At 41.8% G+C, this 21,839-nt stretch overlaps 1 long non-coding RNA gene across 4 annotated transcripts in view; it reads left to right on the top strand.

Moving 5' to 3' along the window:
• Positions 1-21,839, top strand: part of LOC142059673 (uncharacterized) — a 122,787-nt gene that overhangs the window by 29,447 nt on the left and 71,501 nt on the right. For 3 of the 4 annotated variants that reach the window (XR_012661486.1, XR_012661487.1, XR_012661485.1), the window contains exon 3: positions 7,792-7,852. This is a non-coding gene — a long non-coding RNA (uncharacterized LOC142059673). Of the gene's footprint in view, positions 1-7,791; positions 7,853-10,982; positions 11,985-21,839 lie in introns of those variants that run through there. The other variant, XR_012661489.1, reaches the window with a different exon arrangement.

The raw sequence follows: 21,839 nt of genomic DNA, 5'->3' as shown, positions 1-21,839 counted from the left end.
CTTCAGATTTCATAACAAGATACTAGTATGCTGAAAAATACTGAGCAGATGTTCCTACAAACAAATACAAGACAAATATTCTTCCTGTTTTGGTTTACATGGAACACATTCACTTGCATAGGAACAGTCCAGATATGAGAGAGGTATTTTTGTCCTCCTGTTTGTGTGCTTAAATGCAGCAGAATGAGATTATTCACAGGCACATCACATAATAGCTATGAAGCCCCAAAAGGAGGCTTTAAGGATATCCATTCATGCCACAGTCATGAAATTAGTATTGTATATAAAACTGAAGATCACAACACCAAAAGCCTAAAACTACAGCATGCCATGATAACACTGCAGAATAAATGAGAGTAATTATTGGTACTGTGTCCCTTGACTGGCCTTTCTGAGGAAGCAGAATGCATGTCAATATACTTGCACTGCTGCTAGTCGCTGAAGAGTCAGTTCAGAGCTCCAATATCCCTGTGTCTCTCCGAGCCAACTGATCGAGTTCATCTTTTCCTTAGACGTGTTTGTCTGGAGTTGCTTTTCATTGTTTTTGCATTGTATTTTTGTATTTTTAATTTTTCATTTGTGTATTGATGGTAAAGAAAAAACATTTGAGGATACCTTTCCCTCTTTTTTTTTTTTTTTTTAAGTTGAACAGGTCATGGGTCTGTAAATATTTCAGAGTATCCAACAAGAATTGAAAATATGGAGGACACTGGAAAATATGTGAGAAAAATCCAAGCACTGGTGATGTAATTATTTTTGTGTGACAGATTCCCTGAAATTTCCTTGGTGATAGGAGGCACAGGTATGGGACCCTGTTATGCTTTGGCTGATTGCCTTCTACTGCCAAGTATCTCTGTGAACTTTGTGCTATAAGAAAAGACACTAGGGCTCCTAGCTTGTTTCCCTTTTTGTGTAGTGGTAAGGTGGCCTGGATTTGCCCCGATCCTTGTTGAATCGTAAGTAGTTTCTAGTTTATTGCTGAACATAATTGTTTTTGCTTTGGGACAGAGAATGTGTACAGTTGTGTGAATAAAGAGATTGTGTTGTATTTTATGAAGGGGAGGATTACTGCAGTAAGGAGGAAAGGAGATAGTTGGTTGCAAATTGGAGCACAAAGCTTGAGTCAACTGATTCTTCTTCCCTATCACTCCTGACTTCTGTCTTCTCTGGACTGTTTTGTTGTTGATTAACAGCACAGAGGTCTGGGTGTTGCTTTACAAACATCTTACCCGACTTAGTTAACTATGTGGATGAACAAGAGTCATGTTATTTGGGCGCTGAGGGTGGGTTTCTGTTGCCTGTATGTCATTGTGTAGTGCTCTTTAACGTGCTGCAGCATGTCCCAGACCTTTGCACGGGGTGTGCAGGTCTGGTGCAGATGCTGAGCCCCTTGGAGTTTGGAGGACTGGCTGCAGGACGGCAGGGGAGACACAGCACCAGAGATCTGGACTGGAGGAATGGAATCACACCCATAAAGTCTGAAGAGAATTTGTTGCTACTGTTTTTGTATCAGTGCAGTGCAGTTTTTTGTTTTGTAACTAGCTAGCCCATTTGGCAGTAGATTGTCTGATAATGAGACACAAAAGGAAACATTTTTCTACTCTCCTTAGCTGCCTATGACAGTTTGACACTTCAGAGATTGCAATGGGATGCTACTAGTTCATCAGTCAAACTCATAGAGGGCTCTCACTGCTTCCGTTCTGTTTACCACAACAGAACTTGGGCAACTACCACAAGAACATCCTACAAACAAATATCTGAATAACTTTCTTTTTTGATTATGTAAATAGTCTACGTTTTCTTTTTCCTCTACGTTCTCTATTCTAAGCCCACTCTCCTAAGATGCTCAAAAACTGTGGAAGTAAGAGGCAGAAAATGTCAAGGTAACAAAAATGAACTGTCATTAAAATCTTACCTCTTCTACTCCAGGGAATAACTCTGGTATTTGAGAGAGAGGAGAGAGTAATGAGCCTGAGGGATTCCTTGTCAAGGAGGGAAGGAAAGTAAAACCTGTTTCATAAAGTCCAGCCTGCAGTTGAAAGTAAGAAACAATGGTGTTAATGAAAGCAGTGTGCACCTTAGTCAAAGTATGCAACTTTTCATAACTTTTTGAAAGACCTGGACATCTGAAAGACCTGCATGGGCAAATGCCAAGTCCCGTACCTGGGGTGGAACAACCCCATGCACCAGTACATGCTGGGGGTTGCCTGGCTGGAAAGCAGCTTTGCAGAAAAGGCACAGGGGTCCTGGTAGACACCAAGTTGAATATGAGCTAGCAATGTGCCCTTGCCTTGAAAAAGTCTAGGAGGAGTGCTGTCAGCACGTTGAAGGAGGCGATCCTTCCCCTCTACTCAGCATTTGTGAGGCCACACCTGGAGTGCTGGGTCCAGTTCTGGGTTCCCTGGTACAAGAGAGACATGGAGCTACCAGAGGGAGTTGAGTGGGCAGCCAATAAGATGATGAAGGAATGGGAGCGTCTCTCATCTGAGGAAAGGCTGAGAGACCTGGGACTGTTCAGCCTGGAGGAAAGAAGGCCCACGGGGGATCTCATCAATGCATTCAAATACCTGAAGGAAAGGTGCAAAGAGGACAGAGCTAGGCTCTCCTCAGTGACGCCTGGTGACAGGACCAGAGGGAGTGGACACGTTCGTGAAACACAGGAGGCTTCATCCGAACATCAGGAATCCCTTTCACTGTGAGGGTGACCAAGCACTGGCACAGGTTGCCCAGAGAGGTTGGGGAGTCTCCATCCTTGGAGGTGTTCAAAAGCTGTGTATACCCGATCCTGGGCAGTGTGCTCAGGGTGGTCCTGCTTGAGCAGGTGGGTTGGACCAGATGACCTCCAGAGGTACTGTCCAACTTTAACCATTCTGTGATCTTGTAGTTGTGGTGATATGCCTCCTGTACTGTATTTCTTTAACAATAAAGTAGGTGGAAATTACTATTCTGCTGTCATCCACTAGTGTTGCATCTGCCTGTTTATTTAGCCCTCAAAATGTCTTCTAAAAGTTATTCTTAATTTCTATTAATGTCTAAAAGTTATTATTTCTTTTAAAATCCATAGTTAATAGTTCTACTGTTCCTCTGTAGTACTGAAAGGTGTGTGAATAGTTCCTGTGTTTGTGCTGCATTGCACAGTCTGCATGACCCTGATGCTTGCTGATACAAGTAAACAACAGCTAGTATGGCAGAACACTGCTGCCCTGTGGACGTAAGTCTACTCGATCTATAGACTTTTAGAAAACAGCCATGATTGGAGAAAACAAAAATCATAACTCTCTAAACGTATCTAAGCTCCTAACTATAAATTTGTATACGTTGTCTGACCAGACTTTTGGCGTACTGTGATCAGATGGATTATTCTTGGATAGTTGGACAGTTCTTTACCCTCTGTTTTCTTTAAATTTTTCTTTTGCACTAGATTGTTACCTTACCATTACTTTGATCTGTATTTATATATAATTCCATTCATCCTTGCTTAGGGCCATAATGTAGTTTTGAAACAGTCATGCATACTGAACAATGTACCAATCTGATTGCTGTTATTGTACCAAAGTCTCCTGTGGTATGGTGCTATTCCCCTCTCTTCCCATCTAGCTTTCCTTGCTTGCCTAAGTACCAAAATGCTGATTAAGTTCCTTGCACTGGGAAATTTTGTCCTGCTTACGGACATGAAGACTTTTTGGTTTGGGTTGGGTTTTTTTGTTTGTTTTTGTTTGTTTGTTATTTTTTACCTACCTCCAGGTAGAAGTAGTGGTAGTCTTTCTCTTCAGACACTGTTTTCTGTGAAATAATTTATTTGATACTATTTGTTCTCCAGAACACCTGTGTCGAGGTAGTGGCTCAGTAGCCTGGACGCCCTGGTGGAGGTTGCTACTTTGGTGGACGTAGTCATGCTAGTTAATATCAACAGAGAATTTTTCCTGTATGTTGATTGAAGACAGCTATTTCGAAGAAGATAAACTTTGAAACATTCATAACATTTCTTTCTTTTACTGCTTTTTTGGGAGCAATGTTTTAAAAAGGGAACTCTCATGCCATCTTTGGAAGAGTTTTCATAAGTATTTTGTGTTTTTTCCTCCTGTTTCTTCCTGCTACAAGTTATCAAACCATTAATGGTCATTTCTGCTGAAATAGTCTGTTAGTTACAGTAAACCTGCCTGGTGTGAGCTGGGCTATATTAATTACATCTAACAGCTAAATGCAGGGGGGTTTATATTTGTTTTATATTTCAGTTCTCCTCACAGTTCCTTGGGAATGCAAACCAAAAATATGTTTAACTGTACAGATTATTCTAGTTGCTAAAGATCATTTCCTTATTCCTGTAAGGACTTGACATGGGAGCAGCTCTGAATTGACTGAATTGTAAATTTCTGGCAGAACAAGAACCTGCCATCTACTACTAGATCAGGAGACCATCTTTCTCAGATAGATGCTGTTGGAATCAAAAAATGTCTTTTTGAGAATTAGAAGTTTGAAAGTCACAATCACAAAAGGGGCTACCAAGGCTCTGCAAACAAGCTGACTGTCTTGTTTACAGAAAGCCCAGGAGCATCAGTAAGTTGACCGGTGACAGTGTCTGGTCTTGCAAATTTACACCTGATGTTATCATTCCATCCATAATGTTCTACCCTGGGGACATGTTTTTGTATCTCTGTATTAATAGGTTTGCTACCATATAATCAGTGAACTTGTTGCAGTGAGAAACTTGGAATAAGAATTGCATTTGAGTTCATCCTAATAGCGCAAGACAGTAGGACACCTAAAAGGGACCCGCATATGTAGAGATATTTAAGTTGGCTTTTGCTCAACATTATAGAATGTTGTCCCTTTGGCAAAATGACTTAAGAGTTACAATTTCTTGAATTTTGCAGTTTTAAGAACTAGATGTTACTTCAAATGAAATATGAGAACTTTATTGCTGTTAGTGTACCAAACTTTAATGTCTTGAAAAGTTTGAAAATGTATGTTACAAATAAATCTCTTTCCAGGCACAGTATGCGCTTTTCCTGCAGCAGTGAAACACGAACAGATGTACTTTGCTACTCTAACCTGAATTCCTTTAAAAATGTTATTCAAAACCTAAATTTGTAAATTATTCTGGTGTAAAGTTGGGTTACTGGATCATGTTGTTTCCCTTTCTCTGCAGAAAATACCTGTGCACCACAGTTCATTTCATTAGGTTAAAACTTGCAGGACTATTGAACTTTGTGATGCTTGTTAGTATAAAGCAAGGAAGTTAGTCTTTTTGTTGGGCACAGGATTGGTAACCAGGGGATGAAGCTCTGTTCTTGCCTCAGTCTCCAAGCCTTCCTGTATGACCTGGAGAAAATCATTTAGTCTTCTTGAGGCCTTATGTGCTGCACCTATAAATAGGAGAAAAGTTCTGCAGGTACTCATTAGTGAGGCCTTATAATTCCTGAGTGTTGTCATGATGCTTTGGGATCCTGACAAGGAAGGTACCAGATAAAGGCAAAGGACAGATTGCTATGTTCTTCCTTTTCAAGATTCGAAAGCGGAACTTGGAAAAGCCTCTTGAATTTTGAAGTTATATTCCCTTAATATATCTATCACCAAACATAACCACTTTTTTTGTTTCCCTTTGGCTCACTTTTCAGCTTTCATTTCTTACTCCTCAGGAAAAGTCTTCTAAAACTGGTCCATGTGTTTCTGCTAATTGCTACTCTATGCCGTTCTAGAAAAATGAAGAATAATTGAGTAGTTGGAAGAACTGGGCCGTAAAAGGGGTAGCTTTTGGACAATTCATGAAATAATTGGTTCCTTTTAAGAGTAGGGTACTCCCTCTGCTCGTGAATTATTCATTTTAATGCTTTTGTTATAATGGCAACAGTGTTCAGGCTCGGAGGCAGTTCTGGACAGCCGCCTTCTGCTGAAATACTGCACAGCAGCAGCTACCATTTGTTTTATAAACTAATGCATCTAAGTCAATAACATAGTGAGTAAATGTATTTTCATGATCAAGAAAATGAGAAAAGGGGAAGAATAACAATGTCATAACTAAGAGGGTCTGTTTTGCTGAAGGGTTAGGTTTGTTTACTTTTCTGGGATCTATTTAGGGAAATCATTTAAAATAAATATTTTTACAGATTATTGTGTTTAGTGTTAGATGCAAATTTATATCTATAATGAAAACAGACATTAGTGTCTCTGCTTTGTATAGCATTGTGCAATAAAAGGCCGTTTCAAAACACTCATTGTACATAAACACATCAAGTTTTTCTTAAAAGTAATGTTTAAAAGTCTCTTTGAAACAGGTTTTTAAGACGAAACATAACATAACCACATAACCCACACAGAAAATGTATCTGAGTCATGTGCATACAGAAATAAAAGTTTCTTTGTGGTATCTAGTATCAGTCTTTCATTAAAGCATGGACTTTCCTGAAGAGAAATTCCAGTGCAGACGGTTAAGGGTTCTCCCCCCCTCTTCCCCCCCCACCTCCCTACACTTTTCTGACGCTGACTTAAGCCCCTGAGCCTTGCAGGGTACATTAGGGACAGTCCCCGTGCAGAGCCGGGGAATTCAGGGCTGGGAACTCCGTGGTACTGGTCTCAGTGGACAGAAGCATGTGCTCCAGTACAGTGCTCTCGCTCTGTCTGATGTGATTTTAAAAAGGGGTGTTTTCTCCTAAGCCATATACGTACTCCTAAGATGCCTTCAAGCAATAGATAAGTGCGTGTGGGGGGCGGAAGCAGTGAGCAGATAGATGAGTGATTAGGTCATTTGGATTAGGAAGGAGCGTTTTTTTATACTGAACTCTCTTCTCATTCCTCGCTGATCAGATTCTCGGCGTACACGGAGGGTTGAAACTGCATATGTAGAGAAAAGAAAACTCCATAGATGGATATAGTTGCAGAACTATAAGGAGTATTGAAGAAGAGAAAAGTTTGAATTGAAAGTATATGTGGTTTCAGGGAATCTGAATCATGCGGTATTACTTTCACTTTTTCTAGGCTTGTATTTCCTATGAACAAACCATCAGGGAGATAGAAGTTCTGATTTAGATAATGTCTTGCAGTCTTTGGAATAACACATTCTGCTGGAGGGGGAGTCCTTTTGGCAAAGGTCGCGCTCTGTGAGCGGAGAGCTTTCCCGCTGCCCACGTTCACATTGTTTCTGCTGGGAATGTCAACTTTGGGCCTTTTCCTGTGAATTTTTCATATATTTAGGTGGCTACTCCATGTAAAATGGAAGCACCGATAGGAACCCCTCCTTTCCTTTTTCCTGTAGCTCTGCTCAGACCATTCTCTGTTAGCATGGTAGTGGTACAAAGTGTGTGGTCTTTCAGCTCTGACTAATGCATTTTGTGCTGTGTGACTGAAAATGCCTCGTAGTCTGCCAGGGCTGACTGAGGGTTGTGGAATGTGGTGCCTTTTCTCTGTTTCTCTCTGATTTTTTTTCTTTCTTTTTTTTTTTTTTCAGTAGAAGTGTGTAGGCAGCTTGTTGAGAAACCTCAAGATGCAGGGGAAATGCTTGTACGTTGTGGAATGCGGCTTCCCCTGGGAGACCCCGGGCGGGCGGGCAGGCAGTGAATGAGCAAAGTGGAAGAATGAGAAAGGGAAGAGGTTGGAGGCAGGGACAGATAGGAAAGAGTGAGAGAGGAGGAAGGAAGGAGGTGGAAACAGAGGGGCCCGTTTCACTTTTTCTGAAGCAATGACAGCTGGTTCTGTCCTGCCTCACATGACAAAGTGCTGTGGAGAGGAGTATTTAAGCTGGAAGCCAGCAAGCAAGGGTGGTCAGCTGATATTTTTTTTTTTTTTTTTTCCCAGGCTTTAGTCAGGTGATCGCTGATGACTAGTCAGCCCACCAAGAAGGGACTACAGCACACAGGTAAGAGAGAAGCTGTGTACTCTTACATGCAGCTGGGGGGCCTGGTCGGGGGGAGGAGGTAAACAGCCCTAACATTGTTGGAATAGTTTTTTTAAAAAAAAAAAATATTCCTGATTTGCTTGGGTGTGTAACACTGTGATTGTCTCTTTCAATGCTGCTGCTTTTGCTATTCAGTCTTGTTCTCGCATTTTTGGTTTTTTTAAAAAAAATCTGTCTTTAATTAGAAGCTTTATTGGAAAAAAAAGACCAATTGTGCATTGCTAAATATAGTCCTGGGTATTGCATGAATGTTGCATTCTGTTACTTTTTGAATAAAATAACTTTCCATAATGCAAGTGTGTCAAACTCATATTTAGAGGGGAATTCCCAAATACTTAAACTATGAGTCATAAAAAGTTAAAGGACCAGTACAACAGTTCAGGATGAAAACTCCATTCAGCCTTGGGTAGCTGCTTTTGTATGTTTTGGTAGTTAAATATGTCTTTAAAAAACCCCAGAGAAGTGCAAAAGCTGAAGCAGTTATAACTCTGCTGACCATAACGCAAAACATACGTAGCAGAGGCTAAACAGATGACTGGGGAGGAGGATTGTTCGAGCGTTCTTGCTTTCATGCATCTTTTCTTTCATTCACGTATCTAAGAACCTGGTGAAAGAGTCTTCTCACGTGCTGAGGGTGCTTCAAAGGGCTCTGACTCCCTAATTCCCTTTGTATAATGTCTTAGAAAGAAAACAAAACAGAAAACCAGTAATAAGTACACTTATTATAAGTGAAAAATTGCAAAATAAAAATCCGTAGTGAGTGTGACAGACAAAAGTGGTTTTCAGCTGGTTGCATGCCTGGCTATTGTGCCACGCTTCCTTCTCTTTAAACATAATTGTGTAATGTGCTCTTCCTTACCATTGCTCCTCTTTACTAAAAGATCTCAGATACTCTATGAAATTTTGAATGACTCATATTAGAAGATGCGTTCAAGAGTTTTTAAGATGAAAAAGACAGGCAAGTGTTCCTAGCTCCCACCTGTAGCTCTGAAAAACTCCTTGTGGTCTAGGGTTGAAGACGACTTTATTTTGAAAAGCTGTCATACATATTTCCATATTTTAGTGGTAACCTTATTCCTGTCTACTATTTTGTCGTATTGAAATAAAAGCTATTTGAGATGTACTTTTTCCTATCAGCATATGCAGTGTTTTATAAATGCTGGTGCTGTACACAAGGGGGATAAAGATGCATGACTTTCTAATTACTTTTATTCTCATGATGCTTCTCTCACTGTTAAAAATGTCTCTACTTGTGACAGGCTGGCTGTGGGATGTTGGTATTGTCTTAGAACGACAGCTGATGCTTAGATGCTCAGAATTACTGAGGTTTAATCTGGGGGAAGGAGACCCTGGAATGGGGTGGTGGGATAGGTGGAGGACTTTTCCTGTTGATGTCAGTGGTCCCTTATCACATGCAAGTCTGAGGAAACACCCAGCTTTGAGTGGCAGCCTGGGAGGGTAATTGCAAGAAGCATGGGAAGCATCGAAGAGGTCAGTAGTGGTAACAGTGGACTTAGAGAAAGGGGTAAGAGTTGTGAAGTTGGCTTTCGTACTAGATCATGGCGCAGAAAGCATTCTTAGCTGTCAAATACTCTTTGGCAATAGTTCTCTACTAAAGGATTTCAAGACATTTTTCCCTTTTTATGGGATGAGAGGAGAAGGGGTTTCATGAGGTGAGGAAAGATTAGTGAGGTGAAACAGTGTCAGGCAATAATGATTCTGGTTAGCAGAGATTGCTCTGAAGAGGCTGGTCTGCTTTCCATGAGGACCAACAATGAGGCACTTGCTCTTGAGTGTTCCCCTTCTCAATGATAACTAAGAAATGCATAGGCTTTGGGCTCTGGAGTAATTAGGTATCAAGTCTGAAAGTACCCCAAGTTCCTGTAAGCCATTCCACATTAGCTTCATCTTAAGCAAAGAGATCTTTTATGAATGGATGCAAATCGTCTTATGTTTCGTGCAGTTGCCCTTAGGGGAATTCCTGGCAGGTGGGCTTGTCCAGGCTGCGCGCTGCAGAACGGCTGTCGGTGCACGCGCATAAACAAGACAGTACATATTCTTACATATCGGCACTATTGTGGCGTGAGAGAGGATCAGATGCGTAGAACTGGAATGCATAAATATAAATCTATTTCACAGAGCACTGATTTCTTTTCCTCATTTTTTCCTTTAGTGATTTTTGTTGTTGTTGTGGGTTTGTTTTGGTTTGGTTTTTTTTAAATCTGTGGGGTTTCTTTGATTTATTGATTGTCCGTGAGCACTAGCATCTTTAAACTCCTGGCAAGGTAACCTGTCTAGTTCAAATATGTCTCAAAGATAGGAAATATTTTAATTTCAGGTATATTTCTGCCTTTTCATTTGCGTTTTTAATATGCTTGCATCTGAAGAGAGGGGTTTGTTTGTAATATTTCAAGTGCAGTTCCTAGATTTCCACTTACTGATGTGAGAATCTCTTTTTCAAATAACTTCTGACTTGTGATCACTTTAGGTCATGTTTATTTAACCCTGGCATTGCCTAATGATCATGATTGCCCTGAAGCTAAGTAGGAAAAAATAAATAACTTGCCTGCAAATGAGGAACCGATTCTGTGTATATGGCATTATAAAGGATAACATCTGCAGTACTTAATTTTCCTTAGAGTAGTAGAAGAATTAAGAGTTCAACAGCTGTGCTGAGTAAACTTGCAAGAACATGAGCTCTTAGCACCTTTAAATACAGAGACGCTTACTTTCATAAATAAAATCAGTTTAAGAGTGTCAAGAAAAATCTCAAGAAAGAATAGCCGAATCACATTATTTTAATGAAATATTTCTTATGATGAAGTGTTTTACTCTCTACTTTCTCATAGTTTGTTTTTATTAACTTTGGAGAGTGAAGACTGCACATTTTTTGTTTGGCTCGTTGATTTTTATTACTAGATAAAGAGCAGACCATGCTGTTACTCATTTTAGTAAAATCTCTATACATGTATGTCAGGGCTTAATTTGACACCAAAACAGTCATTACTTAAGTGTTATATCCCACTTCTATTTCAGTCGGACAGTGGTTTAGTTGCTTAAAACCAAAACTCTTCTTTCCCCTCTTCCCTAGTTACGAGCGGACTTAGGAGCGGAGACATCAGAAATCTGGAATAGGATTTTCCGCTTCTGAGGAACTAAGAAGCTTAGCCCTTTTTGGTTCTATTCGCATGAATCTCTTAAGGCTTCAGTCGCACGCTAAAACTCAAATAACCTCGTGAAATTTTACTATTGCCAGGCAAAACCCCTCTTGCGTCTTTAAGAGCCTCTTAGACGTGTTATCCGAGAGCTTACGGCGGTGGTTTAACTTTAAAATAGTCCGCAGGCTTACCGCTTTGAGTCGTTGTTATTACAGCAACCTGAGCAGCGCACCCGCCGCCTTTCCCCCGCGGCCCCGGGGCTCCGGCGGCCCCGGCCGCGTCCCGGGGCTTGCGGCGGGGCGCGGGGGCCGCCGCCCGGCGGAGGGCCGGCAGTACTGCACCGCCCGGGGCCCGGCCTCCCCGGCGGCGCCCCTCGGCCGCTGCCTTTGCAGCTGGAGAGGCATGTGCTGGCCTTCGTGCCTTTCCCCCCCGCGGAAATGAAGAGAAGAGGCTGTTCGAGGCAGCTCCGGCAATTGCAACGTTCCTCTGCTTTCCCGAGGTTGTACGTGGGTTTTCTGTGTTAGCGCAGGCGGCGCGACGTAATACGCTGCACGTGGTGATTAAGCGTCACGCTAAAAAGAAACCCACCCCCATGAAAACTGATATTCTTCCCAAACAATGCAAGAAGACTCTTAAGAAGTCTCCGTATCTACTGAAATGTGACAGGACTGTTAGCAAACCAAATTCGGTCTTGATGCAAAAGCACGCCAGCAGAATCCATCCATGGCCGGATGACTGGGAAATGCTCTCGGTACACTCCCCAGAATCTGCTGGACTACAACAAAGTGGGAGAAATACCTAAAGCTTCTGAAATCAAGAGCTTCATGTTGGTATTTAACATCAATATACGTGAGCTATTTCCCAAATCAATTTTGCTGTCCCTCTTAGCAGTTGAGAGGGAGAAAAAAAAAATCTCTTACAACTACATGCATTGATAGAAGCAACCAGCTTCTAAAATAGTCACGAGCTCTGACACCTAATCGCTGTTTCTGATGAATGATTATTCAGAAGTGAAAGTCCTGCCACAACATGCTTACATCTCAGTTGAAAGCTGTCACTGCAGCACATGCTCTAAAGCGCAATTACATGGACTGAATATCCAGTAAGTTCACAGTGGGAAAGGAATAAGCAGGAAACTGTATTTGAGATTAAAATGCCTCTGTACTTTTGGAGCATCCTAAGAATAAAGTGGGTGTTCTATAAAATGCAAGACCTAGATGTAGGGAACTGCTTGCATGGGACTTCTCACTGGCAGCTTGCTGCTTTTCCCCCCTGCCGCCACATGTACCGCTTTGGCCAGCGACAGCAGATTGCACTCTGTGGAAGCTGATGAGAAGGATTTTTCTGAGCCTGAACACAGAAGGTGCCATAACAAGCATCTTAAATGTCCCATGTTATAAAATTACTAAAGACGAGGAAGTACAAAAAGAGTTAGTAAATGATGGTAATGATGTGCACAACTCTTCAGTCAAATCAGGGCTCAGTACTCACTCGCAGAAGGCAAAATAAGATTGAACTGAAGGAAAAAAATGCTGCAATTTAAGTGAAGCAAACTGGATCTTGGAAGGGTTCCCCCCCCTCCAGTTCATTCAGATCATAGCTAGCTTTACGGTGAATCACCTTTTCTGAGGAATTTACTTGTGTGTGCACTTCTTAAAACTAGTGTTATGATCTCTCATTTATAAGAGGAGAATATCGGTAAGCCCCAGAATGGTGAGCTGCAACTGAGGTTGGCAATCATTTACATCTTAACAAGAGTAATCAGAAAATCCACATTAGGGGTGCTTTCCCAAGGGCTGTGTTCCAAGCTCTTTAGTGTTACTGTACATTCTGAAGCTCATATTTCATTTGTTACTCAATCAAAATTCATACCAACAGAAGCAACATATTATGACAAGTTAATATAGTTTGTACTGTGCAGTGCCACGGCTCAAGATGTTGTTTTCCTAAGGATTTTTTTTTTCCTTAAAAAGAGAGGCCTGTTTTTATTGCACATCTTCTCTTCTGTCATAGTAATAGAAGCTGAAGACCCACTTTTCCAAATGTTTTCTGCCCATTTACGTAATTATTAAATACCTGAGTGTGCACAGCCCGTTAGAAAAGTTTCAATCTTCTAACCTCTCCATTTCATCTGTGATACAAATCCATTGCTCTTCTCCAAATAAGACTGCCCACTGCTTAGGAGCTACTGGGTAAGAATTGTGGCTCTTCGAAGCAGGGTGCTACAGCCTTACTCTCTTTAAATCTACAGGAAATTTGCTCATGAGGAGAAGCCAGATCTGAAGTGTTGTAATAAATCTTGCAAATAGGCAATTATGGGTTTAATTGTATTTTAATTCATGCATGCTCAAACAGCACAGTAGGTTCTCAGCAAAGGCTACCTGGGATCTCTTTTCAACTGCTTCATATGAAAAATTTATAGGACCATGTATTTTTGCAAAGAATATTGAAGAAATTAATTTTGGTGGTTCACTAAATTTTAAAAGGTCTCCTTAGGATGAGTTCTTTAGTGAGAGCTGTTGTGCGAACTCTGAAGATGTAGCTGAAAGAGGCTTCCCTGTAGCCCAACCTGTGCACCTTCTCACCAAATTCCTCTTCCTTTGAGGAAAAACGAGCCCTGGAGTTAAAGCTTTTTCACGGAAGGTTTTGCACTTTGCGTAGTCGCCGTGCACACTGCTGTCTGATACGGGACCTACGTTACGTGCTAAAGCTTGAATACCCTCTTTAATTGAAGACAAAGTTCTTTTCAGAGCTTCTCATGAGTCTCCAGAAACCGCTTTGTAGGTACTGATGTAAATGTTTCCTGAGAACAAGGTGGGGAATCCCCCCCAAAAACCCCTATCCGGCTGGAAGAAGAGTTTAACCCTGCAAGTTAGCATGGGAATTTACTGTTTGGGGGTGGTGGCTGTTGTGCGTTTGGGGGTTTATTTGGTTTTGGTCTGCTCAGTGAGAGACTTCAACGCAGGCCTTTGCCATGCAGCAAGCCCACGCGGGAAGGGAAGTTCCACGCTGCCCCCGCCAGGCCCCTGCCAGGGCGGGTGGGCCGGGGCCGGGGCCCACGGGCAGGGGCCCGCGGGCCGGGGCGGTCGGGGAAGCGGTGCCTGGGCGGGGCGGCCCCTGACAGGATGCCGGGGGCAGCGGGCGCAGCGGGCCGGGGAGGGCGGCGGCGGGGGCGGGCTGCGGCCCGAAGGGCAGCCCCGGTTTCCACCGCCGTAACGCGGCGGGTTGTCGGGGAAGGGCGGCTTTGGGGGTGCTGGGTGTGTGGGGGGTGCGTGGGCGGCGGCGGCTGTGACACGGTGGTGGGTGGAGATTACTGCATTTCATCTGCTTTTCCTCTGACACCTTTTAAAGATACAGCCCACGACGCGCTTCAGGGGTTCGTGCCAAGCCCTGCTGGAGTCATCTCGCAGCCGAGCTCGAAATTTATAGCTCGCCTCACTGTGAAAATAGGAGTAATTCTGGGCAAAATCCGAAGGTTCTCCGCATTAAGCCGCCACCCCCCAGCTCCCGTGCAGAAGCGGAGCGTCTCTTTGGGCAGATGCTTTTGATTTCCCATTAACTTCATACAAATTTATGTAAAAGTACTTTCTGGAAGCAGAGCCTTGTCAGTAACATCTTGGGGTAAGAATTGTTCTCTTTAGCCTTGGCCGAGGTGGAGAAAGATGTGTTTCTTTCCCTTTTGATTTTCTTAGCTCTTCTTCTGTTTTGCTGCGGCTACGAATGTATTCTGTGTGCGGTATTTTTGCAAGCATTTGGCTCAAAAGTGGTGAACAGCTTGTCGTTACTGGTGCCTGTTTCCCCCTGAAGTACAGAGCATTTTTTTAATTTAAAGGGATAACAAGAATTTGCCTCTAACTAGTAGAAAACATTTGCCTATTTAGAGCTCTCCTTTCAGTTATAAAAGCACAAAATAATATTAATTGCCTAGTCTTCACTCTTTTTGTTCTGCAAAAAGCTTAGAAGCTGTTACAGGTTAAATACTTGACAATTTTTTCAGTATTAGTGCTGTTTGAGAAAATACGGGTGTAGAGTGGGTTACGGTGCTCCGGTTATTTGTTTTCCCTTTTTATTAGGCTTATTCTTCATGTAATAATGTCTAGTTAGTCAGCTACTGGGTGGACAGGCTGAATAGATTCCAACTTTATAAATGTTAACGCACACTATGACCAGCCTTGAGTAATAATGCATGACTGTATGACATTCAATCAGAGAGGACGCCTGAACCATTCCAGTACGGCTCTGCTATGCACTTTTGGGGAGGACATACGTGTTTCTCAAAAATAGGAAAGAATCTGGTAAATGCAAAAAGCTGCTGGGGGAATGCAGCTTTGTGTTTCCAAGGAAAACAACAGGCAAAGTCTTAAGAGATGGCTTCTCCTCCTAATTAAGTGCCTCGATATGTGTGATAACATACCTTCATTTTGAGATTTGTCAGCTTTCTGCTTCTGAAAAATCTTTCCCTTAGTCTTCAGCCATTTTCTAACCATTACCTTATTCAAAAAGTAAGCCCTGCTATGGATCGTAAACTAGAAAAAGAAAAGTGAAGCAGTTGTGAATTGATACTTGCAAAACTGAATGAGGCAGTAGTAATCCTCTAATCTTGTAGCTGTTGAGCTAGTATGAATGATACTTGTCATATGTCCCTATAAGTATGGGCTGACATTTGTTTACTCCTTGCTAATTTAAGCACAAGTGTTGTCCCGTAAAATTGTTTAATCCTTATTAGAAAAATATAGGCTCTTTATCAATCAGTGATGAATGAGAATTCATCTGCTGTTTATTTTTATAATATAATTATTTAACACGTACATCTGACATTTGGAAACTTCAACTGAAATTAGTCTCTCCTAAATGTGTTTGTCACTAAGATTTAAATGGGCTCCAGTATATTTGTTTCATGTAGTGGAGGAGGAGGGGAAGTAACATTTGAAAGTTATCACCGCTTGCCTGGAAAGATACAAATGCTACCATATGTCCGGAGGTTTTACATCATTCATTAAGAAAAGAAAATAACCTAATCGGTCATACTTTGAATAAGACTAAAAATTTAAAAACAGTTCTAAAAATGCAGTATTATTTCTCTGAGAAGAGCATTGTGCAGTCCATTCAGTGTCTGAGAGGTAAGAGTGATCAGCATTGGCTCTAGACACAATATTGCAAAATAGCAATACATCAGGTATTTTTAAGCTACTGTGCGAACAGGAATACTTTAATATACCAGCATCACTTGTCTTTCAGACCTGACTGGGCAGACATATTTTAAAGTAAGTTTGTTATAGTATATTTTTAATCTAACCTGCTTCCGAGAGCATTTATTTGCAGAGGTATGTAAGTGGTTAGTTGTCCTGCACTTAAATGCAGGACAGACAGAGCTTGCAGGAAATCAAAAGATTCTTCGGCGTGGGGTGTATTCTTGCCAAACTTTGCTGTATCTGTATGATGGGAGGACTGCTGCGCGGCAGGAACGTGGAAGCAGAACTCTTGGTCTACCTAAACGTGCAACCTTTCTTTACATGCAGGTTTTGAATCTGTAGCCAGCACGCCCTTCATGGCCACCGGGGTGGGTGAGCACCACGTGTTGACACTGTGTCTGCAGTGACGCCTGGAGTAGGTTTTGGGAGGGATTTAACTGAAGGATTTCCCTTGTGAAAGAGAGTGATCTGGGCATTGGGGGCAGGGGTGTTCAATAACAGAACTGACGATGTTCTTAACATGAAGGAAAGAAGATATGCTGGTTGCTCTTCATCTGCTTCTGAAGGGTTTAGTCACTGTTTGCATGCGTTTTCCCAGTGGAGGTCTGTGAATGAGATCTTTAGGCAGTTGAGCAAACAGGGAGCTTAAAGGGCTTTGATGAGATGTTACCAAGGTGGCGCTTCTGGGAGTACCAGCCAGGCAAACACTTCAAAGATTGTACAGAGTTCCCAGTGGCTTAAGAAACGATTCAGGTTTGTCAATTTAATTGCAGTAACGGTTGTGGCATATCCCCTTTTAAAAAGGCGGTGGGTGCATAAGAGAAAGGAAAAGTTAGGGCTATGGAAGCAGGGAAGTCATCCTTGCAAACTTCTTAGTTACTCCTGGAGCTTTCTTTTTTCACCTTTAGTTGCTGCTCTGCTCTTCATGCTCTCTCCTACACAGACACACATCCCATGCCGGTCTTTCCTCTCCAGCTGCAGGTTGATAGGATTTCCACAGCAGTGTTTCACAATTGTCCCTGTGTGTGTTTGGGGGAGTGATAATCAGACAAGGGATGTTATCTTCCAGTGCCATATTTGCCAAGGGTCTCCTTGAGAAAACCAGTAAGCAAGGACGTAGCCAACCCAACCTCCCATACAGTGGTGACTGCAGAGCAGATAGCATGAGGATAAGGCAATCTCTGCTCTTTTTCCAAGCCAGATCTCCAGAAGATTTTCCTTAGGACAAGATAGCTGGCTTAAAGTAGAAGATTTAACATTTCTGGAGTGCTTTTTGTTTGGAAGTGAAAATTTCTGTTGGGCTTTTTCACATATATGCAGAGTAGCTCTTCAAGATGTCATCTGTCGTCATTTTTTGCTGGCAGAGAGGTTCTACCAGGGCAGACTTTTAGCCATAGTAGTGTGTCGTAGCAGTCAAGGCATAAAATGGTGAAATGTACCCAGAGCAGGCTGTTTGGCCAGCAGGTACGAGTAGGCCCATATTGTCCCTGGTTAAGCGCCTGATAGCTGGGCGAGTCTGGGTCGCCCGGCAACCCTGGATTTGATTCTCAGTTGGCAGCATCTGCAGAGGAGTCTGGACTGCTTGTGGAAGCTAAGGACCATGGATTGGGAAACTAAGCATCTCAGCTCTGTGCTGGAGGATGCTGGCTGTGGCTTGGATTAAGGCTGTACCTCTCTCTTGTAGGTAAAGTCTGGTTGGGATTTCTCTGAGCGAGGCTCCCCATATTTTGTTGGGCAACTTCTTGCAGGGATGATTATGTTGGCTCTCTTGAATACTTATGTGACACACAGAGGTTGGAGTGAGTGGTATTATAGACCAGGCTCTGTTTCATTGCCTTGTGAGGTATATGTTGGCAGTTTTGGTCAACATTCTTCAGGGACGGTCTGTGATGCACAGCTGTCCAGACTGTCTCTGGTGCGCCCTGTGGGGAGGAACTGGTTGGATCCTTGACCTTCCATCTGTCTTCCTGTTGGGCCCCTCTCAGAGTGTCTCTGAGTGTGTATGGTCAAGGAATTTGGCCTTGACAAAGTTGCTGGGAGCATGTTAACAGGGTAGTGAAAACGCAGCCCTGATTAGCAGGATGTGACTGTTGTTAGTTAACTGGTCATAGTGAACAAAACTCTGCCATCCTGCAGTTGCTCTTTAGTGCAATCTGCTCGCAGTCCAAAATATGCTGTTGGATGAGTGAACTGATTAATTATTTTAGGGGAGCTATAATCCTGCCTCCTAACCCTGCAAATTCTGCATGCAGGAAGGGGATCCCCTTCTGAAGTCTCTGTCAGCTGAGTCCCACACAAATGGCGAGAGCACTGGTCCCTGAGACTTGAATACATCCATGTTCTCAAAGGGGCTCCAGCATTACCTGCTGCAGCAAGTAGAAGGCTGAATAAAGATAAAGACAGGAAACCTGTTGTTATTTTTGATGTGACATGAAGCTCTTTCTCACCAGCTTTTGGCAAGTCAGAACACCATGTAAATCTGGAAATAAAATTTATTTAAATTGTCCTAAGCAAAAACAATGTGCTTGTCAATAATAACATTTTAATCAGCAGCCACTATTGAGCCAAACTGGAAATTCATCTTTTAGGAAGAAGTCTTACCTCAGCAGCTCTTCCTTTCTCATTATGTTTTTTTTTAGTGTGAAAATCTTTTCAATTTTAGTTTTTTATGAGAAGTATAAAATACATTTCTTATCCACGCACTCCTTGCAAAAGTACTGGTGAGTTGTCAAAGTCACAATGAAGTTAACTATGAGATCCCTATACATTTCACGTGGCTCCAGATATGGAGGAATTCCATGCTGGCCGAGCAATATAACATTTCTCAACCTTTGGGGCAAGGGAATTTTGTAAGGGTCCTTTTTTATTTTTTTCCCCAGTAATAGAACTTGACTTGTTTGAACTTTAATAGTTGGGATAGGCAAGGGCAACTGGCTACATCCCATTTTTCAGCTTAGTGAACTTATATGGAATTACTGCTTGTAAATTTTAAGTGACGTTTAGATTGTTAAAGAACAAAGTTATTAAATTACATGATTTGGATCCTCTGAAGTTTTTCTAAAGATCTGAGTATTGTTTGGTTTCAGTACGCTTGCTTTAGTGTGTTGGTTAGGGCTCTTCATAAACAAAATACAAACATTATCTTTATTACTCACAGTTCTGCTGCATACTTGCGGTTTAGGTTTTGCCAACTATTTGCAATGTATAGCCGCAGACTCTGTCTGGGTGGCATAAACAAAAACAAAGTCTTTCTGTTCCTATCAGGACTTGTTTTTTCAATTAGGCACATTAGCGTATCATTAGGTAGAGAGGTAAGAATACGCCTGCGTGTGTGACTCTTCTCTAGTCTGAAGTGGCAAGAAACCACATCAGAATAGATTTACGTGCATCTTATTAGCCGTAAGCACCCACAACATGATTAATGCTCTACAAGAAAGACAGACAAGACCGTCTCAGCCCCAAGAAGCTTACAGTCTAACACTGAGGTGTGAAATTAATTTTGTGTTTATTAGTATTGTGACCCTCCTCTGGATGTAATTCTGCAGTAAAGAAACCATTGTACGCATGTGAATTAGCCTGCAGTGGCTTCACTAATCCATGCAAATCAAACCCCTCCTCTTAGCTGTGTATAAGGGGCAAGATCAGAATTGCCCCTCTTCTATTTTAAGACCTCTCCTGGAACATGCCTTAAAACAGTTTTCAAATAACAGGTTTCAGAATCACAGGCTAATTTAAATACTCACATGTGCATCCATTCCTAAATTACCAAAATACCATAGTCCTGGGCTGCCTTTTAAAGTTAACAGGGCGGGGAAAAAGATTTGCAGTGGAGTGCAAGCAATAGCGTGTACCCAAAGCTGTACTGTGCCTATGAGTTTTGAAGGCGAAAAGCTCTATATCTTATTATGGGTTTAGTGGTGTATTATGTTCTTGACTACAACTGCAATTTCCTCAGTCATTAACCCCCCCACCCCCAACCTTGCTATAGTTTTCCTTTATAGGATTGGAGAAACAAAATGGAGAACTGTTTGCGCTTTGTTTTTGATCATGTTCCCATCCTATGCTTCAAATTGTATTTGCAAGTGTTGGCATTTTCAAATGGAATTTCCCATCAGTTTTTCTTGAACTGTTTCAGCAATTCTAGAAATGTGCAGGATGTGTGACTTTTTTTGAAAGCAAAACAGAATTTCAGTTTTTAGTAACTACTTTCAGAAATATCTCTTAAGCCATTGAAGTAAATAAATATTAGTAATGTATGTACTAATTAAAAGCCATTGAGTTTACAGGAGGTTTTCTGCCAAAATCTATGGTGTTTAGATAAATCCCTAATGATTTTGCAAAGTGCATAAGTATATTTTTTTCTGTACTTGGATAAAAATTACTCTCTACCCTTAATCTATTTTTGTAGCCCAGGTGGCTGGAAAGCAGGCTTCCTTTTGAATTTGACGCTGAGACAGTTGAGAAGAGCAGGTAGCAAAGATATGTTCTAGCAACTAGTTTAAAGCCTCATAGCTAAAATATACAATATTATAGATAATAATTATCCAAAACATGATTAGTATATAGGACCAGGGTGTGAGAGCTTTCTGCTTAGTGGCTGGGAATGTTACTGCTCTGAGCTATATTGATATAGAGTGATTTTTTTTTTTGCCAAAGAAGAGTGTTCTTTTCCTTTCGAAACTATCTGTCTAACACCCACAAGAAATGGCAGCTATTTGCTGTGGAAAGCTGGGAATTAACTTAACCAAGCGGCACGTGTCTTCTGGAGGAAGGTTAGTAGCCCTGCTATGCTCTGCCGTTGTATGCCTAAATAAGGAGTGGGAGCATTTGAGGAGTTTGGTTTATGCATAGTAGCTGAGAAATAATTTAACCAGAAATGTAAAAGCAACCCACCTGCGGTAATCTATGCTGTTGTGTTGTAAATAACGATGGCCACTGACAAAGCACAGATAACAGTTTATCCTTGAGTAAGAGATATTTGGCATCTTCTCTGCCTAACTGCTGACAACTTGCATTTTATTGCTACTTGGAACTTATTCTTCATTGCAAGTAAAAGCTATAATTAGGGAATATCAGTGATTTTTTTGTCTTGGGGAAAGTGGGGGAGAACTGACCTTCCTTGAGGTTGTGAATATAAAGAAAAACTTTCTTACGTGCTTATTATACTAGCACACCAGTTAGCAGTCTCAAAATACTGGTGGCTGCAGAGTGGCACTGGTTTCTTTGCAGGAGAGTTTGTATTGCTATGCTTGGGGGGCTTTGGAGTTTTGTTGGAGAGTTTCTGTTGCTATGTTTTACAGCGTGATTCCAGTGGATGCTGTTGTCTAGTAAGTTTTGAGTCCTGGGAGTCTTATTGCAAAGCGGTCTTCTGAGCTATTTTGTTCCTCCTTGTGCATGTCCTGCATGTGAGGTAAGACTGTGAGATGCTTTTAAGGCTGTGATAATCCGCGTGAGATATGTTCAAATATGCCTCTCACTAAGCAGTGATAAGTTGGCTGGGCTTTCCTACTACCTGGCAACTGACCAAGGCTTGGATGAAACTGGCTGCTGAGTGATATTGAAAAAAGGGAGCGACAACTTCCACAAGGAGGTTGTCTG

Source organism: Phalacrocorax aristotelis, chromosome 1, assembly GCF_949628215.1.
Source record: "Phalacrocorax aristotelis chromosome 1, bGulAri2.1, whole genome shotgun sequence".
Taxonomy (NCBI): Eukaryota; Metazoa; Chordata; class Aves; order Suliformes; family Phalacrocoracidae; genus Phalacrocorax; species Phalacrocorax aristotelis.
The sequence above is the reverse complement of the archived record's forward strand: the minus strand, read 5'-3'. Positions and strand labels throughout refer to the sequence as shown.